Source organism: Haemorhous mexicanus, chromosome 4, assembly GCF_027477595.1.
Source record: "Haemorhous mexicanus isolate bHaeMex1 chromosome 4, bHaeMex1.pri, whole genome shotgun sequence".
Taxonomy (NCBI): domain Eukaryota; kingdom Metazoa; phylum Chordata; class Aves; order Passeriformes; family Fringillidae; genus Haemorhous; species Haemorhous mexicanus.
Genome location: NC_082344.1, coordinates 73,924,535 through 73,937,739, shown reverse-complemented (window position 1 = coordinate 73,937,739; position 13,205 = coordinate 73,924,535). Strand labels below are relative to the sequence as shown.

At 39.3% G+C, this 13,205-nt stretch overlaps 1 protein-coding gene across 2 annotated transcripts in view; it reads left to right on the top strand.

Annotated features, from left to right (window-relative positions):
- CTNNA2 (catenin alpha 2) overlaps positions 1 to 13,205 on the top strand; it is a 469,832-nt gene that overhangs the window by 99,897 nt on the left and 356,730 nt on the right. The gene's annotated exons all lie outside the window — the stretch shown is intronic.

The window sequence follows — 13,205 nt, the reverse complement described above, 5'->3', positions numbered from 1 at the left end:
GTTTTCTGGCATATAGCTGAAACTTCCATTAGAAACATGATTTAGTCCAGCTGCTGGTTGTTGTGTTTTAAATTGTTTTGCTTTTCCAGCATGGTAGATTAAAAGTCACACCACAATATGGAATTCATACTTCAGTCAAGGGACAGAAAATACCTATTGGTGTTTTTTGTGTTTGAATACAGGGTAAAGTTGAGGTAGACTTAATTTTTTGTTCATGCAGATTTATGGACATTGTAAAAAAGAATGTGACCTGTGTACTCTGTGACTATCTTGACATTGTGGATGAACATCTCTGAGACATGAAAGTGACTTTAACTTTCTTGGCAATTTTTTTCTCTCTGACAGAGCACACACACATTTGGCATTTTTTTAATCCTTTATTTATTTACATTACCTTTCTTGAAGATGTTATACTATTGTGGCTTTATATCAGGATAAAAATCAGAATAAAATTTCTTTGACATGCCAACTTCTGACAGTTGTCAAAAATAAAATTATACTCAGAAACTGAAAGATGGGGAAGTAAAGTTTCCTCCTGAAATATTTGATTTGAATATTAAAATCAAATCCTAAAATTACTGTTTCTTCTTTTAGAAGAAATATTACTGTTAGTAAAGGTTTTATTTGAGAAAGTATTACAGAAATGCAGCACAGTTAAAAAGAAAAAAAAAAATTCCTATCAAGGGACTGTAACTGGGCCATGTTTTGCAGTAAATATTTAACTCCACCACCCATTAGCATGCATGGAATTTCTGGATTCAGGTCAAATTTGGAGAATAGCTTCACTAGGATTTAAATTGAGAAAATTATTAAAAGAAAATAAAAAAGATCTTAGAAATTGGGATAGGTACCATGGGCAGTTATCTTGCCCTGTTCTGTCTTCCAGCAGTAATTCCCAAACTGGATAGGATTAATCCACAGTGAGTTAATGTACAGCCTTTTCAATTAAGTTTTGAGCTAACCATGAGCAATGTTCTGTGAGGAGATTTCCTCCATGCATGAAATTTGTCTTTGTGTCCCCTCTGTGCGGAATTCAATGTGGAGATTGGAGCTGAAGTCCCTGACCCCTCAGAACAGTTCTGTGAAGCTGCAGAGCACCACAGGGTGAGCATCTTGACCTCTCTTTTTGAAGCTGTTCTGATTTATGTGTTACTGAAACTTCCTCTGAGTCCCAGCTGAGTGCTGGAAATGAAATCACTGTTGATTCATTAGGCAGAAATTCTGAACTGAAATTCTTTTTCTTCAACATTAAAAAAAAAAAAAAAGAAAAAAAAAAAAGAAGAAGGAAATGAAAAAGGAAAAGTTTGAGTCATCTTTGAACTGGAAAATCAGTTATTTTAGTCTGTCAGATCAAAAGTTTTGGAAGGAAATTCCTTTTAGCCTGGTACAGGAGTGACCTGAGATGACTGTGTAGGTCAGTGATGGAAGTTTTTAGATGAGCAAAGGAACTGAGAGTTTCACCAGCTGTCTGATGAAGGATAGGAAAACTGGTGGGAGATCAGGAGTGGTGCAGAGGCTTTGTCTGGGATATTTAAATTGGGAAGTAGCATACTGAAGGGAGAAAGAGTTAAGTAAATGAGCTTAAGAATTGGTCATTGCTTTATGCTTCTGTCACTGAACAGTGAATTTTCGGTCTTTGAAAAACTAACTGGAAAATTGCAAGAATGGCTTTGTGATGATTACATGCACACACAAAATAAAGAATTACTAACACACTTTTACAATAAAATTTTGTTGTGTTGAGTAAATTCTGCAAAGGAATTCAGTTTTTAAACGTGATGTTTTCTGTGTTTAGAATGTAACTGTAAATACTGCTGTAATTCATCTAACATGGGAGGATCTTGGGTTTGGATCCATGTTACCACATTATTTCTGCTTAGTTAAAAGGGGGAATGGCATTAATCTGAAGGAGGGCAGGTTTAGATTAGAAATGAGGGGAAGATCCTCCCTGTGAGGGTGGTGAGGCCCTGGCACAGGTTGCCCAGAGAAGCTGTGGGAGCAGAGGCTCTTCCTTTCATGGCAGCTTTTGTGAAGGTGGGAGCTTCTCTTCAGAGATGCTTGCTTATGGTTTGCAACCTTAGCCACTGATAAAGATGCATTTTGCAATTAGAAACTGTTTTGAGATGAATTTTACAAACTCTGGGGGCAGCAAGAAAAGCCAGCAAGGTCCTGTGTGGGATTCACATTCTCTGAACCTGAGAGAAGCAGAGAAAAGAATGATCAAAACAATTCTTGTCTCATTTGCTGCGCCTGTGTTGGACCAGAATAGAATGCAATATGGAGATTGTTTGCCCAAAGTGATGGGGTTTTGTTTCCTTGGCCTCTCAGGGCAAATTGTGTGTATGGGGACTGTTGGGTGACAGTCACAAGATTTTTGGCAGTGGAGTGCAGTTGAGTGCTTGGCACATTCAGTTTAGATGTAATGTAATATAGTGTAATATAATATAGAATAATATAGTATAATAAAGTAATTATTAACCTTCTGATAAGATGGAGTCCTCCTCATCATTTGTCTCCCCCTCGTTGGGGTTGCACCATAGCTCTGAGGTGAGGCCGCCACGTGCCTGAGCGGACAGAGCGCTCCTCTCATCCCCTCACGCCACAGCGGCCATGGCAGAGCCTGGAAATGGCGGGAACCAGCAGCGGGAGTGTCACGAGCCATCCTTGTGGACGGGTGTCGTGATGGTTCTTAGATTGATCTCAGGGTGCAAAAAGAACCGACACGGTACAAGGGGGTTTTGCAACAATAATCAGCACAAATGCACTTTTATTGAATGACCACAGCAAAAACGTGATAGAGGGATTAAGGGAGAGGAAAAAAAAAAGAGAAAGAGAGAGAGAGAGAGAGAGAGAAAGAGGGGAATATAGCTACCAAATGTAGAGACGAAGTCCTTAGGTCCAGCCCAGTTGAGGATCTGCCTGTTACGTTGGGGAGATCTCAGAGATGCAGTCCATCTGGGCTCCAATTATACACTTTTCGATGGGGGGGAAGAGGAATTATTTCAAAATTGAATCTATTGTAAAAAGAATGGTATTTGGAAAAAGGCTAGGTACACACAGTCCATATCTCAGTGGGCAAGGGCCATTGTTTTCGTGGTCCAATGTGACATCCATCTTGCTTTGGTCAGCTCGCCTCCCCCCGCGCACCCCCCCCACCGGGCTGGGGGCTTCAGTCCCAGTCCTTGGAGAGTGTGAGGGAGGCCTTTCTCACATGGGGATTTCTCGGGTTTTTCTCTGGTGGAGAGGCTTCTGTCATCTCGGTTTGTCTGTCACGGTGATTGTAGACGAACGAGAGGGGTCTTCTGTGGGGGACCACCCAAAAGCTCAGGAGAAGTCCAGCCAGACCAAGAGGTGGGACAGCTTCCAAGGCTATTGTCGCAAAAAGGGCACAGTGCCTCCTTCTTCTTCTCCTTGGCCTGAGTGTAGCATGCAGCATGCACCTGTGAAAACAAGAACTTAGCAATGCTCTCAGGTCTCAGGGCCCTTGGCGTGTAACTTTCTCCTACAAAGCCAGAGATTTTAGACAGGGGGGTCTTTTCCTCAGTGGTCCCCCAATGACTGTTGTGAGGCAGATGAGGGATATTTCGGACAGACTCTTACGGGGAGCAACGCTGGAAAATCTTTGTCTGCCTCTAGACCTGCTCTGTGGGCTCCTGCCTTTCTGGTACGGGTTGCTGCCATCTTGTCTCTTTGTCCCTGGGGCCCGCAGTCACCCTTTTGGAGGGCGCGGGTGTGGGGCCATCTTCCCTTTGTCCCTCAGCCACACGGCCGCCTCAGGCAGGCGCCATCTTGGGAAGGCTAATTCCAACATTTTGGATCTCTCTTTGTGTCCGTGAGGTTTGTGAGATTGGATAGTTTTGTATCTAGCAGTTACTTACTGTTGTTTTTTGTCTCTTGCTGCTCCATTTGTTATTAAATAGCTGTTTTTTCACTTATATCTACTCATAATCTTTCCTTCCTGGTGGCAAGGGATTGGTTGGAATTAAGCAGAGGTGGCTCATTTTAGAGTGTCCAAGTTTATAAATGGTTTTAAACCAAGACACTGCCCCATCTCTGGAAGGGTTCAAGGCCAAGCTGGGTGGGGCTTGGAGCAACCTGGTCTAATTGAAGGTCCCCTCTGTCCATGGCAGGGGATGGAAAAAGATGAGCTGTAAGGTCTCTTCCAACCAAACCATTCCATGAGTTTGTGATTAACCAGTGGCATTTAATGAGAAAGATGCAAGCAGTCCTTGGGGCACTAAGAGCCTTCCTTTCCCCCCTGCTCAGTCGTCCTATTTGCCTACAGTACATTTTGTTCTGTGTTCTTTATTTTTTGACTGCATTTTCCATGGCAGTCATCCAACTTCAAAAGTTGTATGAAAGCTTCTTTCTCCCATACAGATTAGGCTTTAATTTTGGATATGGTTTCAGAAAGCGGTATTCGATAAGAGAAGTATTAAAAATGACAGCATGAAAATTTGAAATATACTTTCTAATATCTGAGTCCTAAAAGATGCTTAGTCAGTATATAAAAGGCTTTAATTTATTGCCTTTCCATTTACCATTTTGAACACGTCTTTTTCTGAAGTACATTTTTCACATACTACAAAGGCCAGTAATACTTTACAGAGTGAGGGAATATAAAATGTTATAATCAAATAACAGGCGCTGATTTCCTCTGAGAAGTGTCAAATTATAGCATTCTGATCTCCAGCTATCTTGTTCTCTCTGTTTTAATCCCTTTATCAGAGACAAATTCTTTTTAGACTTTAGATCTGTGAGATATTCCAGCTGCTGTTTATATATGAACATGGGAAAAGGAGCCTGTTCTGTATAGCTGATGGAATTTAGAATTATTTTATCTACTAAAAAAAATTGTAGGCTCTCCACTGATTTTGATTTCAGATGTTTGCAAATTTCATTTAGCTGTAATTGTTCCAATGGACTTTGAGATCAGTGGTTTGTGGGTTTTTTTGGTATTTTAGTTGTAGATAAGTCAGTTGTTAACCTCTGTTCATATTAGATGATTTCTGCAGTATGTGATGAAATATATGTGTTTTTTCTTCAGAAAATATGTCACCTCTACTTCCTTTCACCTGTTTGTGACTTATGGACTTTAAAGTCCACCTGGTGGACTTTATGGTTTTAAATCCCTCCTTATTTTATTTATTCAACACTTACCTGTCTGAAGAGAGAATTTGGGTGGAATTTGGGCAAAAAAGGAGAGTCTGTGATCTTTGTGAAAAGGGATAAGGGACTGGCAGCTCAGGAAAGCTGCAGGGACATTTGGAGGTCATGCAGGCAGAAAATGGCAAGGGCCAAAGCCCAGCTAGAAGTGAAACCTGGCTGCAGCCATAGAAAACCAATAGAAAAAGGATTCTATAAATTCCTTAACAACAGGAGTAGGACCAATTTTGGGGGCTTCATTCTGTTCCCATCTCTGCCCTTCAGCTCAGAGCGCTGGGTACCTGAGGGACAACTCCTCTTACAGTTGGAGACTGAGGCAAAGAAGGAATTTAGTACCTCGGCATTTTCCTCATCCTTTGTGACTGAGTTTTGCTCTGCATCCAGTAAAGGATGGACATCATGGAATCGTGGAATGGTTTGAAAGGGACCTTAAAGCTCCTCTAATTCCAACTCTCTGCCATGGGCAGGGACACCTTCCACTAGACCAGGTTGCTCAGAGCCCTCTCCAGCCTTGATTCCCCTCAGCCTCCCTTCTGCCATGCCCAGGTATTTATAAAGGACAGTCCTAACACTCAACCATCATTTTTTTCTATTACCTATACAGGCTTAGACTAATGATCATTTCTTCCTGTTCTCATTACAAACCTAATGATAATCATGTCTTGTTTATGAGCCTTTTCCTGTGCACAACAGCAATCTGCCTTTCTGGGTGTTGATGGAGGGCTATAGATTAGTTTTGTGTTTTGATCTCTGCACTGGAATGTAAATTCACACCATGAGGCTCAGTTATCTCATTATCTCTGCAGAGAAGCTCTTGCAATTTTTAAACATTCAAGCAATGAGTATGGTTATATAAAGGAGCTCTTATATTAACACATAGGTGTCACTGCATGGATGTGAGTTCCCACTGAAACTGGCAATAAATCCTTAGGTTACTAAAATGTTGCCAAGTCAAAATTGGTTTTCTTGTCTTCAAAAATTGATTTTCAAATATAGTTCCCTATTTTGGAAAGATAAACTTAATCTTCATGTAAGCTGAGGCTTTGAGCATGATTTTAGAATCTTTGGTAATTTTTTTTATGGCAAAAAATTAACTGCATTGGATCTCAAATATACATTATTATAAACAATGTGTGCAGATTATGTGAACTAATAAAATAATTGAAATATTTTTTTAAAGTGTACCTTCAGTCTGTTTCCCTGTGTAAATCTGCACACGCTCTCTCTGTATTTTATATTGTCTTCTTTTTCATCTTTTTCTTACTGTAAGTCTGTACTGTAGATTTTCCCTGTGCTGATGACTTTCCCATGTCTGCTTTTCTCCTTTCTCATCCTCTCTCATACAGGAGTATCTTTCTAAATTTTTGTATGTAAATTTTTCCTGGATTTTTCTTTTCTTGGCTGCAAAACCCTCAGTTGTCCAACATTAATGTGCCTGTTCTCTTAATTCCAGCTGGGGTCGTGGGAAGGTTTTTTTTTACTTTTAGCCATGTTTTTTCCCCAGATTAAGCAGTGCTCCCTGCTTCTCTTACTGCTGCAAGACATTCAGGTAGGATCTAAGTGTAAGGAAAAGCATAAATGAGCAGGAATACAAAAGTGACCCTCAAAACAAACAGGGAGCTGATAATCCACCAGACTGATCAATCTCATCATCAATCCTTCCCCCTCCTCACAATGCTTCCCATGTGCTGACATTATCAACTTGCTGCTCCCTCTTTTTCGCAGATCACTGGGATTTTTTGATAAATTTTGTTATGAAAAGGCATCTTGCTGGAAAATATCAACCCTTTGAACTGAAGCTTATCTCAAAAAATATCAATTTCAAATAAGCTCTTTATTGGGTATTTTCTTTTCATGTGATGATACAGAGTGATGGAACTGATTCTAATTATGATTTTGAACTTAGTTCATGGTGCCTTGGGCACAGATAGAATCTACCCTTGAACTTGCTTTCCTCTACAGTATTTGTGAGCCTCTTCAAGCCCCAGAATGAAAATAATACCCAGAATGGTTGAATCTGTGTGCCTAATGCCACAGTTGTTTTCTTGGAGTGCTTCCTTTTCCATGAATTTTGGGTGCTTTTCAAATCTTGTTCTCTTCTATACTTGATACATTAAACTTATTAATGATGGTTCTATTTAAATTAATAAATTGTTATGCAGAAATCCATTAAATGATTAAACTCAAGATGTGAATCACTAGGACTTACAGATTTTTCTTTGTCAGTTCCGTTCATTTCAGTCCTTTTTTACAATAATGATTTTAATAAATGTACCATGCACGGTTCACCAGAAAGACAGCAACTTTTCCTAACATTTTCCACTGCAGTTTCTTACTTAGGTGATGAAGTATTCTACTCATTTTGAATGTGCTTCTTGAGGCAACCTTGCAGCATTTGGATAAAGAAGAAAATACTTGGTTTAAATTAGAGATTTCAAATCTTTAGTATGAACGTAGAAGTTGTGGGAAAATTGGTAGCTGAACTACTTGCTGATAGGACAAGGGAGAAGAGATTTCAACTTAGAGGAGATGTAGATGGGATATTGGGAAAAAAAATTTCCTCTCTCAGGGGGAGGAGGCCCTGCACAGGGTACCCAGAGAAGCTGTGGCTGCCTCTGGATCCCTGGAAGTGCCCAAGGCCAGGTTGGACAGGGCTTGGATCAACCTGGGATAGTGGAAGGTGTCCCTGCCCATGGCAGGTGGTGGGACAAGATGGGCTTTAATGTCCCTTCCTCCCCAAACCTCTCTATGATTTCATGTTTTGTCAAACATTGTAGTTCAGCAGCGTGAGTTCTGCCAGGATACAAATAAAGCAACATTATAATTCAGTTTAACTTGAGTTTTTAAATTTGCCTCTGTATTTATTGATATCTCAAGAGGTCCAATGAGTTTTTGTGTTCCCAGCAGAGTGCTGAGCGTCTAAAATGTTCATGTTGATGTTCCCTGAACTCTCCAGTTCGGTGAAGGCAGATCAGTTTCATATGTCCCTGAAGGATGTTCATCCTTGGAGTAACTGAGTTGCAGACAAAGAGGGATTAGAGATGCTAATGTATCCTCACATCCCAAATAATTTAGTTTTGAATTGAAATTTAATTGGGTTTTTATTGTACTTAAGTGTATCAGTGATGTTCCAAATGCACTATTAATCTGACTATTAATTAGAAAAGTTCTTTCTAAAACATAACATTAGTGGATAAATTGTCTTACATTGTCATAGATATTGGCTAAATACCTAAAAGTTCTGTATTCTTGCTATTTTCAGTCCCTCAGGAAAGAAGTAGTTGGGTTAATTAAAATTACATATTTTAATGGTCCATGAAGTGAATGATGTGGTCTGTTCTTGAATCTAAGAGAGAACATTGAATCTAAAATACCTACTAGATTTAAGGATATCCATCCATTTTGCTTTAAAATTCAGAGTGATTCATCTTCCATCACTCTGTCTAAATATCAAATGTAAAGTGAGTCAAATGTAAGTGAACTGGATTGTCTGTACAATCAGTTCCAGAGAGACACAACTCCAGGAGCTGAAATGTGACAGGAAAAGTTTGGGCTTGATCAGACATTGCCTTTTCTGGCCTTGAAATCCATTAAAATGATGAGAACAGTGGTCATCCTCCCACAGATGGAGAACAATGTCCCTGCTGCAAGTGGAAAAGGAGATGAGTTTAGGGGACATAGTAGTAAAGATTTAGGAAGAAGGTTTTAAGGAAAGGGAAGACTAAACAGCCATTTGTGTGAAGCTTTTAGAATTCTGAATAGAATTTTTAGTGCATATTTGTATTTAATAAGTATGCAGGATGAAAGTGCATACAAATAACTTCCCACATTCTGATAATATCAAACAGATGTTAACACTGAAATGAACACATTCAATTATGGAGAATGGTTTTTAAAATACTGTAAACAAAATATGATGTTTTAAGAGATGTGGTAAATAATCAGTGTGATTAATAAGGTAGGAGGAATATAGACAGTGAGAAACCGACCATCCAGGACCAGATAAAGGTCATTATTCCTAAAATTTGACTGTTCAGCTATATACCGGTAAGGAAAGTGAGTGATCCTACTCTATTTGGTGAATTTCTAGACAAATCCAGGGACCATAAAATTGCAGAACTTTGCATCCTGAAGGGTTTGCTTTCGTTTCTTAAGGCAGCATCCATGATGAAAGGATTAAAAACCTGCTTACATAATTTAAATATACCTTATTAACAATTATGGGTTGTTCAAATCTATCATATTATCATTTAGTATCATTCTCACTCTTTTATATGGAATCTGCAACTCAGTTTGGGTCTATATATTATTATAATTTATGATAGCTTCATAACAGTGCATTTGCTCTAATTACAAGGAGAGCACTCTAAAATACTTCCATTATGTCATGGATCAGTTGTTCTGTCTTTTTAATCATGGACATGTAAAACAAAAGGAAAAATCTGAAAGAAATAGATTAATTAGACTGTAGCTTTATTAACTTTTTCCATTTGGGAACTGCTCAGGAGTGGTGCATCCAATCAATTTGTCATTGTTCTGGTAATTATTTCCAGGTGTTTGGTGTATTGTCAGCATCCTCTACTGATCACAGCTATTCTCTGCATTGCTACTCGGTGCCCATCTTCCATCTCTTAATAAACACTTCAAGGCTTTGGAAAAAATGATATTTCCTCTGTCTGTTAACCATTGAAAGCCTTGGGTCAGTGCTTTCCTCAAAGGCAGATGTTTTACCTTAAGTCTGCTTATGAACTTCCAGTAGCTTTTTTTGGTGACCTTTACAATCATCTGTTGATAGATGTTTGCAGTTGTTAAGCTCTGGGGACATGGTGGGATTGTTGGGGTGTCCTGTGTAGGGCCAGGAGCTGGACCCAGTGGTCCCCACAGTTCCAACCCAGGATATTCTGGGATTCCATGAGTGTTTCTCATAGCTGCAAATGGTCCTAAAAACCTGCAGTTCTTATCATTTGTACTCCAGAAGCAGAATTGTTTCATGGGGCTGCTGTAATGATTATAGAAATGAATGTTGTGTGGAATTAGAAGGGACTGAAGTACTGCCATTAGTCTGTCAGGACTCCTCACAAAAATACACAAAGCCAAAAAGGGACAACAAGGACAAGAGTGGAAGAAGAACACAGTGAAACTGAAGGACAAATGTGTCAGGAGAAGAAATGGATTTAAATTATCTACAAATACAGGCAGTAGGGCAGTAAAGGGTCTCTAATGAAAGGAACCTGTCGGATTCTGGAGTTCATTTTGGAGTGAGTTTCCCACTTCATATAGGATTAATTGGGGTTAAATGTCTGAGCTGTTTCTAAGATGGAAGCTTGATAAGTTTATGAGTGTAGCTATTATCATATTAAGATTATTATTAATTAGATTATCACTTGACTGCCTGCAGTGGCAAGGAAGCAGACCTGATGGCTTCAGATGTCTGTGTTTCTTGTGTCGACCCAATTTTCACTGAAAGTAATTTAATATACATTACAGAACAACTTGAAATGCATTTGGAAAGAAATGGATAACTAAATGTAGGGTTGACTTTTTCCAGATAAAAAGGTTTCTCTAAAGAGTAACTGGGCTAGCTGAAGCTCCACTGATACCTTTAGCCTAAGAGTAGTTTGATACCAGTGCTGTAAAAGGATTAAAATATGTTAATTGGCACTGAGACAGATGAGCCTTCCTCCCCATAACTGCTAGTTTCTTTGGTTAGTAGTTACTAAATTATGAACTACTAGATCTTGCTAAGTTTTAAACAATCTGCTGTGAACTTTCATACTCATACTTTTTTGGTTTGCTTATTTGATTATGTCTATTTAAAAATTTTTACTTTATTTTGGAGATTTATTTCACCTAATATGAGCTTTCTAAGATTAAATATCTAATCCAAGCTCTTTTAATGGTTTTTTGGTTTTGTTTGTTTTGGTTTCCTTTTGACCCTCTGTGCATTTTTCCTGTGCCACTGAGTATTGATTTTTAAATCTTTTTCCAAGGGATATTTCCTTGGATATTCAAATCTAAGCAGATAATTTTCCTTCCTGCTTTCCTGGTGCCACTGGCCAATTATCAAATATTACCTCTTTCTTTCATAGTCCAATATAAATATTTATCTAAAGCTGCACATTGCTAATTTGGCAGAAAATGGTAAATTCTCTTCAGTACCAAAATGGAAGTTAAACAATTTTCAGGCTTCTGATTCCAAAATCAAAAGCTTGCTTTGGCTTCCACTTCAGCTTGGATTTCTCTAAAATTCAGTACTTTGGCTTACAAGGGTTTTGCTGCTGGATGCTTGGAATCACTTCCATCTCATCTGAATCCTACTTGGAGCTTAAATAAGGGAAAACCTTGCTGGGATTTCCTGTGGGTGTTTTTGTCCCCTTGGGTTCAATCTGCTCAGTATGCTCCAAGAGTGCATTTTGGAGCAAACTCTTTATTTCCTCTGGGATTGTTGGTTTCCCTCCATAAATAATTGGAGGGAAGATGATGCCTTACAATGTTACACTGGTTAGATGAAGCCAGTCCTGCACTGGGATCAAATTCCCAGTTAGGAAACTCACATCCAACCCTTGCTCACATGCTGGGCTCTCAGCTGTTCTGTGGTTGCTCTCAATATGTCCTTTTCCATGAATAATTTGAGTCATTGACATAATAATAATAATAATAATAATAATAATAATAATAATAATATTGATGTTTTATTCTGAATTTTTAGCACACTCTCAACCAAGAGTTGTGAATAAATTTTTCAAACAACTGTTTGAATTAAAGTATGTGTTAGAAAAAAAATCTCTGTGGTGTCAGAATTCCTTGCTCCAAGTTTCAGTGATTTTTAGCACACAGGTAAAATGCATGGGAAGGCAGGGACAGCAAACTGTGGTCCTCCTCCAGAAACCTTGTTTTCTTTTTTTACCTTGAATTTCAGCTCTGTGATGCTGAGCAATATAGCATTAAAGTATGTTTAGAAATTTGGTTTGTTCTCCTTTTATCTACCAATGATTGTTTGTTAATTGTCTCCTAAGAAATTTGTAGAGAGTTTTGCCAACCCTATGTAAAGCTAAGAGAAATTTATAGCTTTAGAAATAAGCCACTTGAATTGTATTTTGAAATTTTATATTATCAGCTTATCATCCAAGATACTCTGCTTGCAAACTATAATTTGAACACACAGTCCTAATGGGAAATATAATAAGAAAAATAGTTCTGATGGGAATTAATCACTGTGGTTGTCTTAGATCTCTCCCCCACTATTTGCATTGTCTTATGGAAGTTTTGCCATATGGGATTTTTTAAAACGTTATTGTAATGGTCTTAAAAGCAATGTAAATATGCTTTGATTTCACATTAGAAGTACTTTCTTTTTTGAGATTCTGCACTGGAGACAAACAGGATTTTTTTTACAATAGCAAAGGTTGGGTTTGTATAAAATCTGTGAATCATAGCCAGTCTGGGAGAGGTGGGGTAGTTCAGCCTGGAGGAGACTCCGGGGAGACCTTCCAGTGCCTAAAGGGACTCCAGGAGAGCTGGAGAGGGACTTGGGACACAGCTGTGGCAGGACAAGAGGGAATGGCTTCAAACTGCCAGGGTGCAGGGTTAGATGGGGTATTGAGAAGGAATTCTTGCCTGTGAGGGTGGGGAGGCCCTGGAAAGGTTGCCCAGGGAAGCAGTGACTGCCCCTGGATCCCTGGAAAGGTCCAAGGAGAAGTCAGACGGTCCAAGGAGAGGGACTTGGGACACAGCAGTGGCAGGACAAGAGGGAATGGCTTCAAACTTCCAAGGTGCAGGGTTAGATGGGGTATTGAGAAGGAATTCTTGCCTGTGAGGGTGGGGAGGCCCTGGAAAGGTTGCCCAGGGAAGCTGTGGCTGCCCCTGGATCCCTGGAAAGGTCCAAGGAGAAGTCAGACGGTGCTTGGATTGCCCTGGGACGGTGGAAGGTGTCCCTGGAGTGGAACTGGATGGGCTTTAAGTCCCCTTCCAACCCAAGAGTTTCATGGCTCTCTGATTTATTTTTTTCCCCAGCAGTCCTTAGTTTGTATACCTTGTGC